The sequence below is a fragment of the Bombus flavifrons genome, chromosome 10 (genome assembly GCF_040668555.2).
Source record: "Bombus flavifrons isolate JBK064 chromosome 10, iyBomFlav1_principal, whole genome shotgun sequence".
Taxonomy (NCBI): domain Eukaryota; kingdom Metazoa; phylum Arthropoda; class Insecta; order Hymenoptera; family Apidae; genus Bombus; species Bombus flavifrons.
Window position 1 is genome coordinate 93,989 of NC_138451.1, and position 26,016 is coordinate 120,004.

General features: G+C 42.5%; 1 protein-coding gene, 1 long non-coding RNA gene and 1 pseudogene across 2 annotated transcripts in view; 1 reads left to right on the plus strand and 2 right to left on the minus strand.

The window, feature by feature from the left end:
- The window catches only part of LOC138183893 (uncharacterized), a 131,030-nt gene that overhangs the window by 71,949 nt on the left and 33,065 nt on the right, over positions 1-26,016 (plus strand). The window lies entirely within an intron of this gene.
- LOC138183823 (uncharacterized) overlaps positions 1-26,016 on the minus strand; it is a 162,996-nt gene that overhangs the window by 42,717 nt on the left and 94,263 nt on the right. The gene's annotated exons all lie outside the window — the stretch shown is intronic.
- On the minus strand, positions 3,618-3,736 carry LOC138184599 (uncharacterized; annotated as a pseudogene).

Genomic DNA, 26,016 nt, shown 5'->3' on the forward strand with positions numbered 1-26,016 from the left:
ACTCACATTATTACAGTTCTGGACAAATAGTATAATTTAACATGAAAATATTAAAAAACTGAGTAATCTCAAATTTATCTCCTATTTATATTTCTTTACATAATTTTCATAATATATTTACGAATTAGATGTATTTTCATAACCAATGTTCTACTATCGATTTTTCACATGTTCAATGAGATACGTAGAATAGGAAGTGTATTAGTATATATTTTTTATGTATCTTCAAACACAAACTACAATATCGAGCATGTTATCATTTTCCTGTGGATTGTAAAATGATGAACTGTGGTTGATAAATTAATAAATTGTAAAAATTTGTCGATTTGTACTACGATATGCGGAGTCCGAGTAGTAACGATAGTGAACACACAATTGAATAATCAAACGACAAAATCCTAAGCTTTATACTTACTTTTACGAGAGACCAATCTTTACGTGTTCCATACGGGCCTCGAACGCTCTGGGTTATATAAAATATAGGTAAAGGAATTGGAAAGAGGAGGGAAAGATATTTGTATATAGTGGATTTGAAGTACAATTTTATTCGCAAAATATAGCGAACCGAGAGAGAACCGTAGAAAGACTTGGTCATTTGTGCGGTTCATGTTACGCTGGAGAGAAGAAAAGAAAAAAGAAACGAGAGAGAAGAGACCAAAAGAAAGAAAAATAAAAACTCTCTTCACACACACACACACACGCGCGCGCGCGCGCGCATCGTATCATTTTACCGACCAGTAACGGTTGAAAATCCTACGTACTGTCAGCTTTCACTCGGTCGCAGATACATCGTTGACCCCAGCTCTCTTCAGACTCTAGGATATCGCGCGGGAATTGCGCGCTTTTTCTCATACCTGCAGAAATGTTAGATCAAACTTGGCGAAACTACTTATAATATTTGTATTAATATGTCGGGTTCACATTATAATTGGGGTTAGGGTCGTGTAACGAATCTTCATTTGAATTATTGTTTGGATTGAGAAACATTGTTGTTATGCAATAGACAAGATATTTACTAGTACTGTGGCGGCACTCAACAGCAAAATACCACCACACGACACTAACTAGTGTCGGACAACGGCAGCGCAGTAGTTAGCGCCTTAGGTTACGAACGTTCGGGACCCGGATTCGAATCCCGGCGACCGAAGCCCGATTTTTCTTCCACGTATCTAAATTAGAAGAAAAACAGCAGTACCCCAGCAGCGACATCTATGGCCTGCAGTTCTACAATTATCACGGATAATACACCTCAATACAAATATGATTATTAGTGCAAGTGTGGATATTGCAGAATTGATAGGTAACCGCGATGATTAGACACTAATGACAATGGTTTTAGGTTCGATAACGAATCCGCGGTCAACGGGATAACAAATGAACTTTCTTCCAAAATCTAAGTCGGACTCGATCTACTTGTCTACGGTACAAGTATTACTAAACTAGCTCTTTGTTAAAACGGAAAATATACACCGAGCGTAAAGACGCTATGTAACTTGCTAATGAGACCTCGCGAGAGGGAATGACTTTCCGTCACGATGATGCTGCACAGGAAAACTGTGATGGGGTGTGTCTGAAGACATGAGATCATCAGATTCGTCGAGAAAAGCCTTCGTCCGGAAAGTGAGGGAAATTGACGTTACTGTTAATTGGTCAATTTCCATGTTGGTGGTTAGAAAAGGATGCTGGCCGTCCTTGAGGAAAGGTTGCTAGCGGGAAGCGTCGTTCGTGAAAAAAATAGATTTCCCCAATCTTCCCGTAATTGGGGCACAGACTGTTTGTCTGTTTGAGGGACCTTAGTTAACTAAATCCTAAGATTTATAGCCGGTCCTCAGGCTAGCTGAACATGTACTGTGGAGATGCGTCGACATATGGTAATTAACTTCCCCGAAGAATAGGGTCTGTGTGTGGCGAGCCACGGGACAGAAACCGTTGGAATGTTTACTGTCGAGTGCCGCCACAACAATTTCGTTTTAAGGAGAGCAATAGAATTACTCCATACCTCTGTTAGGTAAAAACGTTCATCCCGTGACCGTGGCTGCGTTCAGCGACTAGTTGTCGCTTCGAGCCCAAGCTCATTATCACAAATCTCGGACGATTATAATCGGGTTAAATTACAGAGACTAAAGTATTACGGTTTTCACAAGAATTCCAAAGGGGAGGCCCCAGTGTTCTTTCATCTCCGACATTTATTTCGTATTTGTTCTTGGGGTCAGACCTCCAATTACTATTTTCCAGATTTTATTATTTTCTATTATAAGGTTTTCTGGAGTCTTTGTTTGTACTTCTACTTGCTTCAATTTTAGTTGCTTTATATTGAAGTTTTCGTTTCCGGCAGTGTTCTTTAATAGTTCAATAAGGGGATCTATTATTTGGTCATCGCTGTAGATCGGTGATGATTTAACGATATCAGATGTGACTTTTTCTTTTGGATCCGTATCTTCATATTCCATCAGCGAGCTGAAAGAATTTCGGAATGTGATGGTATTGCAGCCACTGTTATTTTCTGTATCTACAGTTTTCATAGCGCTTGTGTCTGGTATTATTTTATGCTTTTTGTGAGCTGTTACTAACTTCCAGTTTCCATCTTGATAGGATAGTTCGTCGTTATAGCTGTTCTCTTTTTGCTTTTGCGATGTTTCCATTTCTTTTACAGCTGAGCTTTCCCGTTCTTTGTTAAGTAGTTGTTTTTGGCTTGGCGTATTTGTAGCCTGGTTTATGTAGTATATTTAATAATCTTTGTTGGTTATTTTGATTGGCGGTATTTTTGTCCACCTAAATTCACTGCTTGTCGCACTTTCACTGACGCACAGCTTCTCAGTGTGTTTAGCTCGGTTGCTCGGATAGGACTGCCACGGCAGATGTGATTTAAAATAGTAGCACACAATAAAGACCGAAATGGTACTTCGGTGTCAGTGTGCAGTATTATTTTTGGATAAACGTTATTGTAAAAAATGTCCATTCAATGTTAAGTCGGCAACAAATTCTAACGAAGGAGGTTTTCAAAATATATTTTCTTCGATATAAATGAAGGTCGCCTTGTTTTTTTTTTTTTTAAATAACACTATGTATTTTTGATTTTATAGTCGTGTAACTGTTGGCAAGGCGAATTCATTACAATGACATTAACATGGTCTTGAATTTACGAATGTCGAGAAAATGAAGCTCGACGTTTCGCAAGATATGTTGATATTTTTTGTAAGTCACCGAATAACCACAACAATCCCGGTTCCAAGTAATCATAAATAAATACATATTTCATGCTGCCAAATTGCTGTTCGCTTGCCGAATAATTTCCTCGAGATATCCGGGGAAAGCTTCTGGGGAAAGCGGCATGGTAGTGTTGGACTCCAACCGACTAAAACCTCCACGGTGACCGTCCCGGCCGCGATCGAGAGAGGCCCGGGAACCGGTGTGAATATCGCAAGCCCCCCCCCCCCCCGCCTAATACCTCCGCTGATGGAGAAGTGTGTGGCCATTGTCACACCGCGCCTCGTCGCCGGAGCTACCGGGCCAGGCAGCCCGGTTCCCCTACCGGACTGCTTGACGGCCCCGTGGCGCTGAGCCGCCAGCGCCCAAACCCGAACCGCACCGGGGGGCGCGGCGGGCCTATCGTGCTCCACCAACGCCACACGGAGTTCCCAGGCGATCACCCATCCAAGTACTATCCGTGCCCAACGCTGCTTAACTTCCGTGGTCTGACGGGAACGAGTGCACTCAGCGCGGCCAGGGCTTTGGCACGCCCTGCGAGCACCTGCGTCACCCTGTAGGTCATGGGAAATCCGCCACCGTCCAAACAAACGACCCAGTTTGGCAGTACGGCCTCGAGGACCCTTAGCCCCGGAGCGCCCGCTCTTGTGTCAAGGCTGGCGCGCCATCAATCGAGAAAGGCTTGCCGAGCCTGAACCCCAACATCGGCGTCCACCGGGCCGACCCTGTCCGACAGATTCCGAGTGCGGAGATAAATCTCGCGGCACCTCAGGGCCTGCAACTCGAACGAGGGAAGACCCGCGAGCACAGCCGCCGCCGCCGAAATTGTGCGGAAACCGCTAACTATCCTGATGACCACCGTCCTGTGCAACCTCCTGACCGACAGGAGACTGCGACTGGCGGCCATCAGATCCTCCGACCAGATCGGAGCTCCGTAAAGGAGCTTCGATCGCAGTACTCTGACCGGGCCTGCCCAGCTGAGGCAGCAAACGTCCTAACCGACAGTGCCAAGCGATCGAAGTGAGCGCCGAAGGTCCAGTGGCTGTCGAGGATTAGACCCAGATAATTCATACTGGCTCCGAACTCGATAAGTAACTGTGACTCTCTTAAGCAATACGCCGCTGGACTTAGCCGCGTTTGCTCAGAATGCAATACGCCGCTGGACTTAGGGGTATGTTGATAACTATTAAAAGGTGAACAACTGCCTCGTCATTTGGTTAGAGACGTCATAATGAACGATATACGCCGCTGGTACTTAGCCACGTATGCTGGAAAGTTGTTCGCCGCTGGGCCCAGGCGTGTGCTCGAAGAGCAATGTGTTGCTGGGATGGCTGCGTGTTCTGATCTCTTGAGCGCGCTAGGCGGCATGCCGCCAATAAACAGCTTGTCGCTGGCAATATAAGTGTCATAGTTACTCGAGGGCAGGTGAGACCTTGGTCTCGTCTGCCCAAGTCGCACTCCTTCCTCCCAGTGGTACCGCCGTTAACATGCTAAGTCACATCATCGTGGGGAATGGTCCCCCGGTGGCGGCTGGCATAGCTAAACAAAGTGTGGCGAAGCAGGACCGGAAGACAACCCATTGAATGTCGGCTTGCCGATTAACGATTGATTAACCGTGAATTGGATGTGTACCTTGGATGTAAATCTATTTATAAAGGGAACTTGTTCCCGGGTTGGACATACGACGATTGTTATGGTTACGATTTGGATACCGATGGAACATTTGATGAGAGCAAACAAAATTGCGAAAACATTCAATTCGAATAATAATAATACCTCGGACTTCGTCGGGACCCGGAGCCAACCCCTCCTCGGTGACCTCCGATTCCGGGCTCCAACTTCCCGTGGTGTCCAGTGGCTCTTCCTCCAGCGGTTGCAGCTCTTGCTCTTCGCTATCGCTGTCCTCTTCCTCGTTGACCGCTTCCGAACAGGGCGCTGAAGACCTTCTCCAGGACCCAAGGGCCCATGCTCTCCGTCGCGGGAGGTACCCAAGGACGGAGTTTCATCAACACCAACCTGTAAGGGCGCCCCCAGGGATCACAGTCCAGGGTGACCAGGAGTTCGTCCCAGGCCCGCCTCTTCGCCTCCTTGATCACTCATTGCAGGAGCCTCCGCGTTTCGCGGTAGGCCTCATACAAACAAGCCACAGTGGCTTACGGCGGGATCTAGTGTACCGTAGCCGGGCACGAATGCGCGCTTCGCGGAGTCTTGCGATCTCCCCGGACAACCAGTACACGGCACCAGCGCAGTGCGCAGCCCCCGACCGCGACATGCACGAATCACATATCGTGTTCATGTCACGCCTCAGTCGGACCGCTGCCGCTACCTCGTTCGACCGGGATTCTTCTACCCAAGAGACGGCCACAGCGGCCGCCGCCATGAGGTCCCCGTCGCGGTTGGTCGCAGCCCACCGCGGGAAGTTCCTTCTTTTTCCCGATGTGCTGACGGGCCCGCGCGTCACGGACGAACGGTCGTCTCTCGCGCCGCCGACAGCCACGTCCATCACGATGGAGAGGTGATCCGAGAGTGTTTGCTCTGGGGACAGACCCCTCCTCGCGATACGCCCGGAAGCGGCAGGGTTTGCCCACGTGAGGTCCACTGTGGATTCGCCCCGCAACGCCACGCACGTGGCCGGTTGATAAGTCGGAGATCGAGCGCAGTAGCCCAGTCCTGTATGGCGCGCCCCCTTCCATCGGTCCTACGGAAATCCTACGCCGTGGAGTGTATGTTGAAGTTCCCGAGTATCAATGACGGACAGGCGCTCAGACGCCTCGCACAGGCCGCGAGTCCGTTCAGGAAGGAGGCTTATTCCGTCCGGCTAATGTTGGGCGACACGTAGACGGTAACCACGGCGAGGTCGCCGCATTTGACGACCACAAAGCCCCGTCCCTGCTCAATCATCGAGCAGGGGGAGGGGCTCCCCGCGATTCCGGTCCAAATTATGGCGACCGATCCAAACAGGTCCCTAGCGCCCCCTGATGCATCAGGAATGCTGTACGGCTCCACCACCACCGCCAGGCCGATCCCAAGCTCCACTCGGGTCTGAACATTAAGTCCTGAGCCCGGCGGGGGCGGTTGAGGTTACACTGGAGTAGCCCCTGCCGTCCGTTTCTTCTTCCTCCACCTACGTCGGAGAAGGCTCCGTCTCCATGACCTCCTCCAGACCGCTCCTTTCGCTGCATACACGATCGACCTTCTCCTCCTCTTCTCTGGCCTCCATGCAGCCGGTTGACGGCGTCGTTTCCTTCCTCGTCGCCGCGTCTTCGCCGTCGCGAGAAACGGTCCTTGTCTTCTGTGCGGCTCTCATCTTACGGGCTAGCGGTTTACATGCTGGTGACACCATTCGGTGCGACACGGTCAATCACAAGTCCGCGCACACCGAACATTTCGATACCTGCGCCGAGCAGTTTCTGGCATAATGACCTGAAGCACTGGAGTCGGCGCGTCGGGAGACGGGAAACCCTCGCCGCTAACCAACCTATATTGAGCTCACCTCCTGATGGGACGTCTCCTCTTCCGCTAATTTTCCTTGCCGCTGTCAGCGGGCAGCGTAGCCACATCGACCCGAGGCTCCGAGGAGCGGCGCGTATGACACCCACGTTGACCTCATCAGCGCGGCAGCTCCCCGCCTTGGCAACGTCGGCCAAGACCTCCTTCGGGGTAACGGAGTCTTCCATCCTGGTCACTCTCAGCTCCACTGTCCAGTCATCCACTCGGCCAGTCGCGTTGCTTCGTTCCCTATGTCCCGGCCTGAGATTTCGAATAATAATGCCCCCGTGACCGCCTTCCTCGGTCTTATCCCCATGATGTCAAGTTCGGAAAGCTTGATCTCTCTCTTGATCACCGACATCGCATCTCTGTAAGTGAAACCGGAGCCGTTCCTCATTGTGAGCGATGCCGCGGCACACCGTAGGGGACGGAGAAGGCCAGGCATATTCTTTCCGCGCGCGTCCCTCCCACTAGCGTTACGCCCATTCCATCATTCATTAACTCCCGCTCTACCGCCGCCACCCGCTTTCCCTGCGCGGCGGCGCGCCGGAAACAGAGCGGCTACCTCGGCGAAATCCTCGTCCTTGATCCATTGTTGCCTCCGATTTGACTCCGATAAGATAGTTAATCTTAACTGCCTTATCATGAGTCACCGCCAGGGTGACATCCAGCCACTCCAAACATACAACCAAAGTCCAGAATCTTTCTCCCATTTCAACAACTAAACTCATATAAATACTCCTCCCGAAATCACCCGAGCAGTCTGCAGTCGACGATACTCAAAACCTACCGAAAACGTTATCGTTGTGAACCTCGAAAAGTTTATTGTTTAAGTGTGTGAAAATAAAGAGCTCGGTCTCCTGTTTCGAGCTCGACACTTTGTAATAATTTGATAAATTATTACGCTACATTTTGGCGATCCTGCCAGGATCCATTCGGTTCAGTGAAAACGAAATTACAATTTCGGCGTACGCGCATCATTGAAGATCGAAGGATCAGCGGACCACTACGAATCTTTGTTACTACGAAGCCCTGCAGCAACTTTCAACGTTCCGCTACGGTGAAACTAGACGAGAGGACTACGGTCAGCGCAGAGCAAGCTTTCGAACAAAATTCGGGATCTAGAACCAACCAGAGAGGAAACACCCCAGAGGATCTTAAACGGCCATAGCTACTACGGTAAGCTGGAAATCGGGATCCATTTTTACGTTACTGTGTGAGAAAACCAAGTTTCTCCAGCGTTTCGAGTTCAGTTAACAACGATAGTTCAAATTCAATAAACTCCATTAAAATCATGTCCACACCTCGAAAAGGAAAAATCGAAGCCATTAACACCGCTTCTGTACCCGGAGCTATGGATAAGTCGACTCGTGCGATACTCGACGCTATGCAGAAACAAAACGAGCGAATCGAACTTCTTGCGCAATGTATAAAAGAAACACAACAAATGGCCGATGGTGAAAACAAAAAACGTGCAGCAGAGATGGAACTATTAGGAAAAAATATCTCGAAAATAAATTTAGGACATGACGCTACTACTGAATTAGGCTCTTTTATTACCATGGACGAATCTAGTATCGCGAGAGACAGACCTCCCCCAGATTCGACCAGAAGCTAACGATCACCCTTCCAGTGAAGACCGTTTATTGCAATTTACTTCTCCGAGCTTACGAGCCAGCTAAATGGCGAAGACGATATCGGAGTAGAAGAGTTCATACGTGAAGTACGTGAAGTACGAGCCATGTGTAGCGAACAATCAATCCTACTCAAAATGATTAAGATCAATAAAATTACGGGTAAAGCCGCAATGGCCATCCGCAATATACGGATCAGTGAATACGGACAACTCTACGATGCCCTACGACGAAACGTAGCCACCCAAGCCAACGTTCGGGAACAACTAGATCAGCTACACGAAGTAATACAGCACTACAACGAAGACGTTCAATGATGAACGTCCTAATGATATCATTAGGTTCCCTAGAGCGTTCAATAAGCTACGGTATAGTATAAGAAACGAATATTCGGACGAAATTACTAGACGAGCAATGAACGATAGAATGCTGAGAGACTCTGTAGCCGATTTCATTCGAGGCCTAAAAACCGAAATAGGACAAGTATTACGCGCCAGTCTACCATTCAATATCATTGAAGCTGAAATGAAAGCCACCGACATCGAGCGATACTTCAGAGAAGATTGAAATCGACGACCAAGACCAATGGAACGACAACGACTCCCCGAGCAGCGACGACCAACGACCAATAATCCTAACCCAATCATTAAAAAACCAACTCCAACACCTAATTCAATGCCAAGAACCTTCCGGCAAGACGAACGAATGCCACCTACAAAAAGAACTCAACTGAAATGCTTCAAGTGTAATCAAATCGGACATGCATCCAGTCAATGTAGAAATTTTCGATCACCCGGCCAATATCCGAGACCACCAGGAGTCCACAATATAGAGACACGCAAGGAGGAAACGGAGGAACCAATAGACCAGACCTACGAATTAACGCCACAACAGGAAGACTACCCACAGTGATTCTATGATCCAACGGACAACAACATAAATTTCTCGTCGACAGCGGAACAGGAATTAACATATTCAAGAGAAGATGTGTATTAGAACCCAGAACAGTAAAACAACAAAAATTCTCAATGGGACACTCTAGATTTACTACTAACGAACACGCCTTTGTGAAATTATTCGGTAAAACTCTAGAATTCTTTGTAGTAGATGACGTCTTTTCAATCATAGAGGACGGCATACTTGGTTTTCCAGCCCTATCTAAATTCAAATTTGAACTCTCGAACCAACAACTAAAACTTGACGACAATATTCTTTTATTGCAACAGAAAAGCAACGTACCCCAGGAGCAAGCAGTGTCAAAGACAGTTTACTTGGAAGGAAAACCGACAGCGATATGCTTTATCAATGGTGATAATGAAAGCGAAACAACTGATGCTCGTCAACGAAGGGAAGTTCTTTTAACTAACACAGCTGGTGATAGCGATAGGTGTAAATCTGTAGAAAATGATCGACGATTGAAGAGTTGTGATGATAAAAAGCAACCAGAAGAAAACAAAGGTGCTAATATTGCAAAGAGAGGCGCGAAAGAGAGAGGCAGACCTAGGAGATCGGGTAAAGTAGAAGTTAAAAAAAAATGAAGATACGAGAATAATCTTACAAAATGAAAAGAGTGAATTAGAAACAAAGGAAAGTCGAAGAAAATACAAAAGATGAAACTGCAGAGACAAAAGTCAATTCAAAAAGTATATTAAATAATAAGTGCGATTTACTTGATACCGAAAGAGCTATTAAAATTAATGATACTGTTCAAAATATTAAATTTACTGAAGGTAGAAGCCACACTCAAAATTATATGGTAGATTTGTTAGAAGATTCATTAGAATTACCTAATAAAAATAAGTTATCAAAAATAAGAATTGCACTTAACAAAATTGAAGATAGAAAAACTATTTTACAGAATAAAAAGAATTCATTAGAAGGAGATAAAGAAGTAGGGGAAAAGAAGAGAATGTACAGACAGAAATTACTTCAAAAAATATATCAGATGATAAATGTGATTTACTTTATGAAAAGAAAAAAAGAAAAAAAAGGAAAGAAGTTGATAAAATAACAGCAATATATAGCAGCAGGCGACAGAAAATAAGCCAAATTTCTGAAAAAGTAACGATGCTCAAGAACTCGAAATTTCTCGAGTGGATATGCTAAACAACAAATTTAATGAACAGTTGAAAGAACGTGAAACAGCAATAGAAGACTTAAATCAAATGTTAGAGCATCAATCGGAAATTCACAAAGTTACCTTAAATGAAGCAAATTTGAAAATAGAAAAACTCTCTGATAAAATTAAATGTTTTAAAGTAAAGGATAGCCAGATACCGTAATGAATTACTCGAAAAAGAACAGAATAAATGGAGAAGTTTAGAAAAAACGATTACAGAAAAACTTGAAGAAGAAAAATCCCGTCAAGAAACAGCTGAAGACGATGCGAGAAAGCTTTCCAAATATAACGAGCAACTTCTAAAAGATTATCAAGAAATCCATAAAAAAAGAAATACGCTAAGGTTGTTCATCATAATCATAGGCAAAGAATTAAACATGTACCTCAACTGAAAGATAAAATCTATCCACTCGAACAGGATTTATATGCGAAGAACATAAGGACACAATATATAGAACAACAGAACAAGATGACAGAAAAAGTGAAAGCAGAAGGAAAACGTGTGCATAGTAAAGGAAAAGAGAACACATAATGTATCTCCACCAGGGGCGCATGATCCAAAATTAGATAGTAAAATAAAAGGTTTTGTTACTGAAAAGTTAGAGGGATTTCATGACAACAAAAGCATTGCCAGTGCAGAGTGCAGTGTATCAATGAGCACTGAAAATGCAAGCAATGTGACGATTACTTTTAGAACACCACAAGCACCACGAAAACACAATCAAGACCAAACAAGATCAAGTTCAAAAGTGAAGTCACGTGGGCTTATTACTGCTAACGACCAAAAATTGAATTACGATCCTGAGCATCAACTCGCTGATCTTCAAGTAGAATGTTCCAACAAAGACAGGACGGACATCCATGTTGTTATGTCTCACGAACTTTGAACCCACCCGAACGAAATTTTTCCACAACTGAAAAAGAACTTTTAGCAATCGTATGGCCCGTGAAACGCCTCCAACAATATCTGTTAGGCCGGAAATTCCTTATTCGAACCGACCACCAAGTGCTAAAATGGCTACAGAACTGCAAAGACCTCTCATCACGTCTCATAAGATGGCGACTAAAATTAGAGGAGTATGAGTACGGTATAGAATACACTAAAGAAAAAGACAATACTGCAGCCGACGCACTATCTGATAGAATACATGTTCTGACGAGACGAAACGAAAATTTAAACATAGAACTCGATAAAAAGTATCACGATTGGGAAAAATCTACCGACACGTTACCCAAAGTTCCCAAAATGACTCCGAACCCTAAATCTTTCTATCAATTATCCAAAACAGAGCTAGAAAGTTACGGCAGAATCAACTGGTTAACCAAATTAAACGAAATCATTCGTAAAAACGATAAGATAGGTATAGGTGACAACAGTTTCACAGAAACCGAAAAGAATGCGATCAAACGAATCTTATTATTCCTGAACGACATCGTGAAAGAATTAAATTTTGCATGGGACCCAATCCAAACTTACATGACGAACTGACAAAATATTTAATACTCGTACAATTAAAGACCCAGCAAACGGAAACAATTTGGAACGCACTCTTGAATCATTACATCTATATTTTTTCCGCTCCAAAAAAGATATTAACCGATCGAGGGCAAAATTTTATATCTAGTTTGATGCAACAGTACAAAGACGCATTTAAAATCAAACATATTAAAACGACATCATTCCACCCACAGAGTAACGGATCTTTAGAACGAACACACGCAGTAGTAACCGACATGTTAAAATCGATACAGCGAAATTCAGATGAAGAATGGGACGATCAACTTAACTTTATGTGTCTTGCATATAACACGATGAATTTATAAATAAACTATGCCAAGGCAATAGGCAACCAGATGTACAACACCGCGATCTCTGCTAAAACAGAACATTTTCAGTTTATACTCGATATCAGTAATCTTAAAATCTTCGCAATAGGTGACAAAGTATTTTTCAAAATCATAACACCTTTAGTCTCTGACACGGAGTGGAATATACTGCAGGTATATCCTATCCCGAGTAAAAGAAATGGAATATTTTTGGCCCCAGTAGTCGAACATCAGATATATTTAACTGCAGGAGTTTCATTTATAAATACTGATATCGAATATCTCGACAAACTTTGTAAAAATAGAGCCGGAACCACTGTACGTAAACAAACACCACCAATCCATAACAGAAACTCGAAAACCGATTGTCACAGCGAAATAATAAACTTCAAACCTCACATCGAACATTGCCAAATAACTGTACTTGAGACTGAAGACATTAGCTTTATACCGCTCAGAACTAGCAACAACTACATTGCGATACCGGCAAACCCGATAGAAATAGACACGACTTGTCAAACGAAACATACCTTGCAAAAACTTGACAAACCACCCATCATAAGAGCCAACACTTCCTGCGATATATTGTACAAAGATGAACACATGCGTATAGGCGAAACAAGAGACGAAGGCAAATACGAAATTAAAACTAAAACCCCAGCACTCAAGACAAACGATAGCTTCACTCATCTGCTAGACAAACTCGAGCGAGCACCAAAGGTAATAAATAATTTACCAGGCTATAAAACCACGATTGATAAAATAGGCGACGAGATAGAAACTCTTAACTTCGAACATAGAATCAAAAATATACAGTATTGGGGACTAGGGGAACTACGCTCCAGATATCAGGATACATAGCGTTAGGCGTGCTAGGTATATACGGATTAAACAAGACAGGAGCATTCAAATGCATCAAAAAAATGTATACCGAACAGTCTATGTATCAATCTATTTTGCTGCCGAAATGAAACCGTAATCAACAGCCACAATGCGACAACAGCACCAAGCGCCCCGGCCGCAACACCTAACATCTGTATCCCGACCAACATATACCACCTCGAAGAAGAAGAAGAAGAATCAGCTGTGATTTTCAAGCCACGCCAAGCCCGATTCCACAAAAGTCTTCTGAAGAAAACTTGAGGGACCAATTTAATATAAGAAGGGGGGAATGTCACAGGGTAAATTTGACTCCGATAAGATAGTTAATCCTAACTGCCTTATCATGAGTCACCGCCAGGGTAACATCCAGTCACTCCAAACATACAACCAAAGTCCAGAGTCTTTCTCCCACTTCAACAACTAAACTCATATAAATACTCCTCCCGAAATCACCTGAGCAGTTTGCAGTCGACAATACTCAAAACTTACCCAAAACCTTATCGTTGTGAACCTCGGAAAATGTATTGTATAAGTGTGTGAAAATAAAGAGCTCGATCACCTGTTTCGAGATCGACACTTTGTAATAATTTGATAAATTATTACGCTACAACGGCAACGACGCCGATATCCGTCTCTCGGCTCTCGCGCCCTCGGTCGGTGCATGGATCGCTGGAAGAGGTTGCGCCACAGGCCTTCTGTTCTTTCGCCTCGCTCTCCCTCTTCCTCCTCCTACAACGGTGGTAAATGTTACCTCGTCGGCCGACTACTTCACGGTCGACCGCGAGGTGTCTCTCGCCGGCCGCGACCGTGTTTGGACGGTTCTTGCAACGACGGCAGCGACCGTAGCCGGGGAGACCGCGCTCCCGGGCATTATTTCTCTCCACCACTCCTCCAGCTTACGAAGGAACAGGATATTGAGATCCTCGAGCGGATCTCGAGGTCCTGAATCACCGAATCTTCCCGTGTCCTTAGCCTTAGTTTTTACATTACTCCTTTGTCCTTCTTACTGTGATCTAAGGCAGCGTTTGAAAATTCTACATTAACTTTACATCCGTTCTCGGATGTAAATCCTTTCTGCCTTAGATTTTGTATGGTACTCCTTCTTATTTTCCCGCTGAGAATTGAAGAGAAGATTCTGCTGAGAATGGGGCTTACTGTTACAGGCAGCCAATTCTCGGCTTTGTTTACGTCTTTCTTCGCTTTGGGTATCAACATAGTTCTATTATCCTTCCGATTGGAAAATAGGAATTAAAACATAAGATGTTAAATAATTTAGCGATTATTGCGGGCAGGCTAGGTATCAACAGGTGTTCCTCCTTCAATCCGCGTGGCCGTGCCGCTGTCATCTTTTTCATCTTTTTCAGTCTTTTGCTTACATCCTCGGCGGTTATCGGCGGAAAGAATTCGTGTAATAAAATTTCAGAGGCTCTATTTCCTGGGACTATGGGATTGGGTGGTCCTACTCGACCCCGCAAATCCTCATAGAGCCTCTTTATCTCTCCTGTCTCTGGCGGTTGCCCTGCCGGCTCCAGGTATGCCAGGTCGTTATTCATGACAACGTCGACCAACTTCATCGGACATTCTTTGAAGATCACTATTATTCTTTTCTTTCTTGCCATCTTTTTTACTTTTTCTCCGGGGTTTTGCTCGCCTTATATTCCGCCTTCCACTCTTAATTAGTGCTCCATATAGAGACGTGCATATAAAATTCTCCATCATTGTAATGAGAGCTTCCCTGTTGTTTCTCTCTTCAGCCCAGATTTGTTCTAACCGAGTATGTTCTAACTCTCTATTTCTTTTATCAAATTCTGCCGCCACTCACGGATTGGTTCTTCGTTTCTTACATTGTCTTCAACCAGAGCTGGTACGCAGCGTGGGTCAACGAGATCACACCCGCCCTCTGTTTCCTGGGCACTCTCTGGAGGAACCACGTGTTCGTTCCTTAGACCTTTTCTCTTATTTTCAATTTGTTCGAGCGCCTTACTGGTTAAATACTTCTTTATTTCAACGTTGAGGTATTTAATATTCTTAAACTTTTGGTCCAGCTCCCTCAGGAAAGTGACCTCTTCTACTGACCATACTCTATTATTACTTTCTTGATTGGGGGCGTCCGTTGTTCCTCTTCTCTTAACATATCTAACGGCAGGGTACCCATGCTGTTCATATTTACGGACAAACTTGACTACTAAAAATGATTGTATAGTATAATATGTAATATTTGAGAAATAATAAATATCTACATAGAAGTGTGATAGGTTATGTATGCGTTATACTGGTAAAATAAAATGTTGGACATACAACTAGCTTGAGTTACTTAGCTGTTTATAGTTAATCTTAAGTGAATTATGTTAAATTAGTGGAAATTACGAAATAATGATTTGACCAGCGATATTATCAGAGTAAATTTGTTGTATAGGAGATTGACGTAATGGGTTTACAATATTGTATTTGCTGCGTATGAGATTCTTTGATTATTTAATTTAGTTAAGGAATCGTTTTATGAGAGGCATTAAATCCGTTAGTCCTGTAATTTGGTCTACCCTGAAGTAGAAAGGTTGAGTTGTGGTTGATAGGTTGAATTAACGGTGTGCCCGTGACACGTTGAGTGGCAGGAGAAGTCTTATTATAAATATTTGGACTGGACAGTAGTATGTGTTTTTATTCCCCTATTATAAAGATTATGATTATATTATAAAGATGGATGTTTAGAATGGGTGCAATTAATCATGGTGCATTCTGGCGTGATAGGTCGTTGGAAATTTTATAGCCATTAGTATTAAGGTAGATAAGTTACTAGTATTAAGGAATTATGTTAATGTAATATAATGCGTATATAATAAGGAATAAGATATAGTATTAAGCATTATTGTAATATGGTATGTAATAAGTTTATTACTCTAATAAATGTATGTATGTAGTAATGTATGTAAGTATGTATATATGTATGTAGTAATAAATTTGTGATCTACAAGTCGCAGGGGAATTTTGAGTTGAGTTGTTTAGACAGTGAGCTGATCGACATTATTTTGGTGATCCCTCCTAAAAACAAATATCGTCCATTGGTTACGTTGGATAATCAAAGATGATAGATGATTATAATGATTAATAGGAGCCTAACTCGATGGGTTAGTGTAAGGGAGGAGGTATATAGCAATAAAAAGGAACAATTGAGTTAAGTTTATATGGTATGACTGGAAGTATATTAGGATGATTTTATAAGGCATGACTCGAAGTTTTATATTAATTATATAGGTGGATGAATAATATAATGAGTAGTATAACGATTTTATAGTATGAGTTTATAGATGGTTCTATTTTAATGAGATATGTGGACAAATTAATTTATATTATTAATTTAATTAAGTTATGAGATAGGGGGAATATAATGGGAGTTGTTTATAATCAGCATGGGATAAGGATAAGTATGGGAGTGTGGTACACTATGGTGCATCATAGACCACCGGAATGTCATCGAGACGAGATTTGGCGACAAATAGGAGACATGTTGAAGAAACATATTATAGAAGAATACGAATCCCCTTATAACTCTCCGCTATGGGTAGTTCCGAAAAAATTAGGCGCCTCAGGAAAACAGGAATGGAGGATAGTTGTTGATTTTAGGTAAATCGAGGAACTCACAGAACAAGACGCTTACTCTTTACCTGATACAGACGACATTTTAACATAACTAGGAAACGCAAAATTCTTTTCGACACTTGACTTATCCTCAGGATTCCACCAAATTCTATGAACTAATTCTATGAATTCTATGAGAAATCCAAGAAATATATCGCATTTTCGATATATTGCAATACTGACTTCTACTAGAGCTCACGCGGTAACTCGCGACGAAGTAGTTAACCTCGACCTAGTATGGATCACACTAACTCATTCAATGAATGGAAAGGCAACAACGAGAATCCGAAACTCTTAGAAATTAAACCGAATGACCAAAAATTTTACCAATTATCTCGAAACGATTTAGGAGAATACGACGAGACACTTTGGATCAGAAGACTTTGCAAAATTCTTAAAGTTACAACAAAAATCGGCGTAGGAAATAATGATTTCATTGAATTAGAGAAAACGCAAATTAAGCTCATGCTAACATATTTTAACGACACATGCAAGAAAATTACTTATGCGCCTAATCCCATCTTAAAACTAGACGAAAACGAAATACTACAAGAAATAAAGGAAAACCATAGCGACACCGTAGGACATTTAGGGATACAGAAAACGTATCTACGGATCAAGGATAAATTCAAAATCTCCGGACTTTTAGAAAGAGCAGAAAACTTCGTGAAAACATGCGACACATGTCAAAAGGAGAAAGTAACACGTATCAGAACCAAAGAATCCTCATAAATCTCAGACACGCCACATAATACTAACGAAAAAATCGTTATGGACATCGTAGGACCGATGACGAAAACCAAACGCGGAAATCAATACATACTTTCAATTCACGATGAACTTACGAAATATCTGATATTAGTCCTCCTTAAAACGCAGCGAACTGAATCCATAATTAACGCGCTCGTTGAACACTATATTTACATATTTTTGGCATCAAAGACAATCCTAACAGACCAGGGACAAAATTTTGTTAGCGATTTAATGACGAAATTTGAAGAAGCCTTTAAAATCAAACACATCAAAACAACTTTATTTCACCCACAGAGTAATGATCCCTCGAAAGAACGCATGCCTCAGTTAAAGACTTAATTCGTACTGCAAGTACTTAATTTCCAAGTACCTTAGACCAAGTACTTAATTTCATTTGTTTAGGATACAACACCGCGGAACATGAAGGAACAGGATTCTCTCCCTTTGTATTAACATTTGGGCTCAAAGCTAACTTACCTTCCGCAATATCCAAATTTCCCACACATACCTATGGTATCTACACACTTTGGCAAAAATAGTTGAATAAATATTGGGAAACAGCTCGCAAAACGTTCATTCAGAATAAGCAACGATACAAGCGAGACCAAGAGAGAAAGATTGTTAAAACTCAGACCGTGTTTAGGAAAGGAGACTTTATTTTAATTCACAACGGCCATAAAAGAGATAAGTTGGATATTGAATGGTTAGGGCCCTACAGAATCAATGATGTGAAAACTCCTTATTACTTTATTTCTATGGACAATGTTAAGAAAAAGATAGATGGTAACCGATTGAAGACGTACTTTTTTCAGGATAATGCTGATCCTAGCACTAGTAATAATACTCTTAGTTGCCTTAAATTCGCGGGATAGGAATTACGCTTTGTAAATAAACCCAACCAATTCACGATCGAAACCTACAACATGATTGCTCCTCTAAAATCATTAGCTTTTCGAACACTATCAAATATTGTAAAATTGCTATATTTAAGATTAACGAAATAACTTTTGTACCATTACATGCAGAAAATCGATTCATAGTGATCCCAATACTTTGTAGGAAATACATTTCCTCATAAATTCTTCAAAAACCCTCGTTAGCGCGATCAAACAAAACATGTGATCTATTGCATGGAAATAACCATATGAACATCGGACGAAAAAAGCGTGTAAACATATCCTTTGATTTACATTTAAAAATGATTCCATTCTATTACGATCTTAGAGGACCATGATCAATCTAACCAGGGTGTATGTCAAGACCGGCACGCTTCAAACCCGATGGACTGATGATGGAGATAAAGATGTGGCGGCACTCGGCGACAATGTATATCGCCGAAGTGCTTGATGAGCCATCGATATCTCAACGGTCCTTCCGCCGAATGTTCTAGAAGAAGGCGTGCTTGGCAACGGTCGCGGATGCCTAACAAATTGTAAGAGCTTCAGTCTTGGAAAGTCACAGCTGGAGTTCAGAACCAAATCGTAATTAGTGTAAACCACGTGTTCAAAAATAAATTTTCTTTTTATTTTTTTTTATATTTTATTTTTCTTTTCATCTGAGATTTCCTTTTTTTATTTTACGTGACACGAGCTTGGTTCCCGGTTGCCGCCATCTTGTCGATGGCGTACTGGTAAAACTATGAACTAGTGACATATGAGAAAGGCGACTCGAAGTGGAGAGGTAAACTGCCAGTGAATGTATTGAACATAGAGCCGAACTCAGTTGTAAATCTGGTAAATTTTGGAAAATGAGAATTTTAGAAAAAAAAATTTTTAGAGAATAAAGTTGCTAAATGTTATGAAACGTACGAACGAATTTATTTCGTGCGCACACATAACGATAAAAATAATGAACAATAAAATAAATGTTGTTATTTCTATACTCAGAGGTAGGATCACAATAGTTATTATTTTATTGAATGGATAAATCTATCACACCGTTCTGAGCCAAAAAGACCTTTATTGCACGCTCTTACAAAAACTAGGGGTAAAAACAAAAAGGCATCTTGAGCCTATCGATTAAATCTATCGATTGTAACTAGGACTATCTTCTGTTACTATTTCTTGTAACTAGCGCATCTGCATATGGATGGCGAGAACGAACTCACGTTGTCATTTTCAACAATAAATAACAAAATAACATGTCGGGTTTACATTAGAATTAGGGTTAGGAGCGTGAAACGAATCTTCGTTTGGATTACACATTGTCGTTATGCAATAGGGAAGACATTGGCTAGTGCAAATACGATTATTATAGAATTGGACAAGTAACCATGGTAATTAGATACTCGAGAAACTAATGACAATGATCCTAGGTTCAATAACGAGTCCGCAGTCAACGGAACGATTGATGAACATGCTCGCAAAATCTAAGTCGGACTCTTTGTTAAAACGTGGAATATCCACCGAGCGTACAGACGCTAAGTAACTCGCTAATACGACCTCACGAGAGAATGACTTTCCGTCGCGATGATGCTGCAGAGGAAAACTATGATGGGGTGTGTCTAAGGACACGAGATCATCGGATTCGTTGAGGACAGCCTTCGTTCAGAAGTAAGGAAAATTGACGTTACTGCTAATTGGTCAATCTCCATATTGGTGGTTAGAAAAAGATGCTAGCCGCCCTCGAGGGAAAGTTGCTAGTGGGAGACGTCGTTCGTTGAAAAAAATAGATCTCCCCTATCTTCCCGTAGTTGGGACAAAAACTGTTTGTCTGTTTGAAGGACTTTAGGTATCTAGATCTTAGTGTTTATAACGGCCCTCGGGCTAGCTGATCACGTACTGTGGAGACGCGTCGGCTTCTGGTAACCATCATACCCAAAGAACAGGATCTGCGTGTGGCGAGCCACGGGACAGAAACCATTGGAATGTTTATTATCGCGTACCGCTACAAATATTTCTTTTAAGGAGAGCTATAGCATTACTCCATACCTTTGTTAGACAAAGCGTCCATCCCGTGACCGCGGCTACGTTCCGCGACTGTTTGTCGTCTCGAGCCTAAGCTCGTTATCACAAATCTCGAACAAATACAATCGGATCGAAAGACGACAATTGTTTAATTACGCTTATGATAGAATCTAGATTACGGTGTTAAGGTATTTTCCCGAAGTTCCAAAGGGAATGCTCCGATGTCCTTTCATCTCCGACATATGTATAGCTGTTGCGTGCGAAATAAAGTAAACTATTTGTATTTCCGAAACCTCCCTTTACCTTAACAATGACATTATTTCAAACGGTTTCTTAGCTGGTCCTAGTTTCGACATAAATCCAATCGGTCTTCTCGTTCTGCTTTTATTCTCGATCCAGATTTCGCATTGTTTAACTGTCCATTAATATTTTTGAAAAATATTTCTGATTTTTTTTGTGAGGTTTTTTTGTATTTTTAATATTTTTTTCGTTTTCTTTCTGATCTTGAATTATGCCCTTCTTTGTAATAATATTCACCACTTTCAGAACGTCTTCTTCATTTTCAAAACCTTCTAAGACGGGATTCCTGGATAGTGCATCTGCTTCTACGTTGCCTTTTCCCGGCGAGTAGATGATTTTGAAATCATACTGCGATAGGTAGTGCATTAGGTCTCCTAAAGTTTCATCGGTTCTTGCTTTGATTCTCATTGATTCTAATGGTATATGGTCTGAAAGAACAGTGAAATATCTACCGATTATCCAATGTTGCCAGTACTGAATCGCCTCTTTAATAGCCAGACATACGAGGTGGATTGCTTTCTTCTTTGCCTCTGTTGGTCTCAATTTTCTCGAAAAGTACGCAACCGGATGTAACATCCCGCTGTCTCGAGGTTGCTTTAAGACAGCTCCAAAACCGTTTCCACTTGCATCTGTATAAATAAATACTTCTTTGTTTTGATCGTATATTGAAAGGATTGGGGTTGAACAAAGGTATTCTTTAATCTTTTGAAATGATTTTTCACATTCTTCGTTCCAAATAAATTCTACATTTTTCCTTAATAAATTGTGGAATGGTTCCAGGAGTTTGTACGCGTCTTCTATAAATTTGTAATAAAAATTAATTTTTCCCAATAGTTGTCTCACGTTTTTCTTGTTTCTTGGGCGTTCAAATTCTCGTATCGCTTTGAGGTTATCTCTCAATGGTCTCACACCGTCTTTTCCGATGATGTGACCCAGATATTTTACTGACTTTTCTGCTAGCTTACATTTGGCCAGTTTTAATCGGAAACCTCCCTTTTCCATTACCTTCATCAACTGTTTTATGTGTCTGGTATGTTGATCGAATGTTTCAGAGAAGACTAGAATGTCGTCTATATAGTTTATACCGAATCCTGTTAGTCCATCTCTTCTAAGAATATTTGCAAGCACTCGTTGAAAAATAGCTGGAGAGATTTTCAGTCCGAACGGTAAACATTTCCATTGCCAGTGTCCGTTTTGTATTATGAAGGCTGTCTTCTCTCGGTCCTCTTTTTTTATTGGAATTGACCAGAACGCTGAATTTATGTCAGAGGTTGAGAAGAAATGGCAATTTCCCGCTTTGACTATGATGTCTTCTATTCTTAGGAATGGTTGTGGTTCCGGAACTACAATTTTATTTATCTCCCGGAAATCGACACACAGTCTCTCTCTCCGATTCGATTCTTTTTTAAAAGCCAGAGTCACTGGTGCTGCAAATGGTGAACTTGATTCCTCTGTGAGATCGTGTTCCAATAATTTTGTGATTTGGAACTCTATTTCTTTCTGATCTGGGATGGAACACCTGTATGGTTTTTTTGATATGTACCTGTTTTCGGTTAGCTTTGTGGAGACCTCTTGTAATTTTAAATTTTTTAATTTGTGTTTGGCAAATACTTCTTTGTATTTCTCTATAAGTTGAAATACCTCTTTCTTTTGTGAGTTATTTAAGTGTCCAAGGTTGTCTATAAATTTGTCTGTCTTCATGTCATCGGTAATGTTTATCTCTCTTCTCTTCTGATTATTCTTTCTTTCTTCTCTCTCATTAGATATTATCTCTTCTTCTTTGTCACTTACTTTTTGAGTGTCTTTCAAATTCTTATCTTGTTTTAGTTTGATCTTCCTTATGGCGTCTGGCCCTAGGACAAGGTCATATGTGAAGTTATCATTGCGTACTATATAAATGTCTATCTCTTTTTCTATTTTATTTATTCTCATTTTTAGTCTCGCCCGGCTGCTCGTGAAGTCCTTTCCACTGATAGTTTTGAACATACTCTTGTCTTCTGTTATGTACGCTTTTATTTGATCAATAATCTTTTGATTAATAAAGCTTGCATTAGCTTCAGTGTCGTAGACACCTTCAATCTCTTATTGATCATTGATCTTAACTCGCAGTTTTATCAGTGTTTCGTACTTCTCCGGGCACTTTAGTTTTTTTCATTTTCATCTAGTGTTCTTGCTTTCTCATTTTCTGATGTAAATAGTTCCAGTGGATTTACCTGTTTGGGTTTCTTTTGAGCGTTTCTGTCTCTGTTTCTACATAATTCCACTGGGTGGAATCGGCTCGGGAAGTTCAGTGCTTCACAGGTCGTGCACGGTTGTTTCTTTGGTCCGTTTTGGAAATGCATGTCTCTCAAAATGGCTCTCCGTAAAACAAAGAAAGCCGCTCTGTCCGTGAAACAAAAGAAGTCGTGCCGTCCGTAAAACAGAGAAAGTCCTCTTGTTTATTCGCATTTGAACTCTTAGAGAGTTCACATATATGTTTGCACGATCCAACAACCTCGGTGTAATACAAAATGAATGTTTAATATAAGATGACTACGAATAAGTACGACCTGAGTCTCTGTTCGTGTTGTCGCGTATGATAATGTATTTTGTCGACTGACTGTATTCGACTTGTTGACTGCTTGATAAGATGCTTGATCGAGACTGACTGACTTGAGTTGATAGACTGACGATTCGCTCTTATGTTTTTCCGGAGGGAAGCTTGGTGTGGGTGTGCCCTTTGAACGAAGAACGCGGATTCGTTGTTTACACTTTTCGTTAAGGAAGTGAGGGTAACGATCCGATTGGTTATGCTAATGAAAAGGATATCAGGAAGTCTTCCATCAACGTGGATCGAGGGGTGACTTCGTTCCTGGGGAAAATCAGCCTTTTCGGTAGACATATGTTCGTTTTTCCCATTCGGTGACTACCTGCTTTCTCCGTGATTTTTAAGAGCGCTTAATAAACTCAAGGACTTTTCGAAACCCAGACATAAACCGAAAATACTTCTAGAATGGTAAATTCCTTCGGGACAAGCAGTTTGACTGGCAAACATGTGGAAACAATGAAGCTAAAAGTTAACATTTTATGGTGGGTCCTTGAGTATATTGAGGGTCGAGATGACTGTAGGTGGGCCGATGGGTGCCAGGTAGCGTCGGCTGGAGTGCAGATGTTCCACGCGACGTAGCATCCTCCCCCCGTTGAGAGGGCACCGATCAAATTCTATATGTGGGTTAGATGGGTGTGTGATCCACCTCCTTCGATATCAGTGATTGTACGGACTCATCTGGAGCTGATTGACATGGCAGGGGGACCAGTCGTTTGACGCCGCGGTCCAGGAGGCTCGATGATGTCTGCACAGTAGCTGTTCGTATTATGCTATCTGCTCCGGGATGGAGCTTGATTACGTGGCCCAAGGGCCAGTGCATCAATGAAACGTTGTCTTCTCTGAGGAGGACGATTGTGCCTTCTTATATGTTGTGTCCACCTTTGGTCCAGTTTGCCAAATGTTAGGCTGCAGAAAGTCTTCGGGTGATTGTCCTCGAGAAATTAGGTCCGCAGAATTGTCAGTAGTGGGGATATGACGCCAATCAGTGAAGCTAGTTTTGTTCTGGATCTCCGCTACGCGATTTGCGATGAATGTTTTCAATGTATGAGGGACGAATTGATCCAATGGAGAACAATAGTGGAATCCGTCCAATATACTGTACGATTTACCTTGATCTGTAATGCTTGCTTTATAATTGTAGTTAATGATGTCAGTAGAAGAGCGCCACTCAGTTCAAGTCGTGGAATGATTTGCGATTTGAGCGGAGCTACCTTCGATTTCGCCGTGAGTAGTGGTGTCTGGATGCTTCCGTGATGATCGAGAGACCTCAGATAGACACAGGCTCCGTACACCCTTTCGCTGGCGTCACAAAAGCCGTGTAGCTCAATCTCGATGGCTGAATTTATTATGGTCTTGCGTGGGAACCGGATCTCGTTGAGTAATGATAATTTGTTATAATATCGGTTCCACCTTTCGACCTTTAACGACCAGACTCGTTGAAGTATAATCTTCGCTCGAACGATCACTGGCGCGAGCAATCCTAGTGGGTCGTAGATTCTGGCGATCACAGAACTGATGGATCGCTTTGTAACCCGAGAGGTCTTGGCGTTGGCTTCGACCGAGTAAAGTATTGCCTCGTCCCTGGAATCCCAAAATATGCCAAGTGTTTTTAGAGTTTGAGACTCACCTAATTGTACCTTCGGCTTTTATCTTGTTCGGAAAACCCTTGAAGGATGCCCTGGTCGTTGGAAGCCCATTATCGAATGCCAAACAATTTTTCCAAATTGTCGTCCTCTGGTCGCACTAGGAACTGCCTGTACATCTTCTCGATGTCCCCATACAGTTAGTACATACATGGTGCAGATGGAATCTAAGCAGGATATTGAATAGATCCTCTTGTAATTTGAGCCCTGTATAGAGTGTATCGTTTAATAAAACTCCGGTGCTGCTTGCAGCTGATCCGTCGAACACGTCGCTGAGTTTGATTGTTTCGCTCGCTGCATTGATTACGGCGTGGTGTGGTAGATAATACCCGCTGTCGTCGGCGTTGTCGGTACTGATTCTTGACATATGTCCCCGATCTAGGTTGTTTTGTAGTACCGCTCGATAATCGGCTTCAAAACGTCTGTCGCGTTGGAATCGGCGATTGAGGGATGCGAGTCGTTTCATCGCTAGCGCCTTGGATGATCCAAGTGACGGGAGCCGGTCGTTGAACGGGAGGGCGACGATGTATCTTCCTTCGCTGGTGCGTCGGGCGTGAGCTCTGAAATATTCTTCGCATCGTCGCTCTGCTGCTGATATGTGTTGGATCGGAGGTCCGTCGTCGATTTCCCAAAACCGCGTGAGATCTACTTGCAGAACCGTTGTGGATGCGTGGAATGTGTTTGTCGTGGTTGAGAAGTTGGACTCCCCCCGTTTACCCAGCCGAATAGTGTCTTCTGCAAACGCAGGTCCGGCTTGTCCGGTCGCGTCAGATTGATTTGTCCGACACACATCGACGAAAGGGTTGCACCCGCGCTTAATAAGACATCGATCGGGGAAGGCACATGAAATCGTGGATCGGCTAGCTTGATATTTCTGGGTATATCAAGCGCCGAGCGATCGATGTGTTGGCTTGGGATCAGGTTCGTTATGGCTGGAATGATGAGGAACGTTAGTGTGCGTTCGTACTTGCCGTCAATGGAGGTAATCGTCGCCGTTATGAATCGCCTTAATGTCGTCGTTAATGTATCGAGG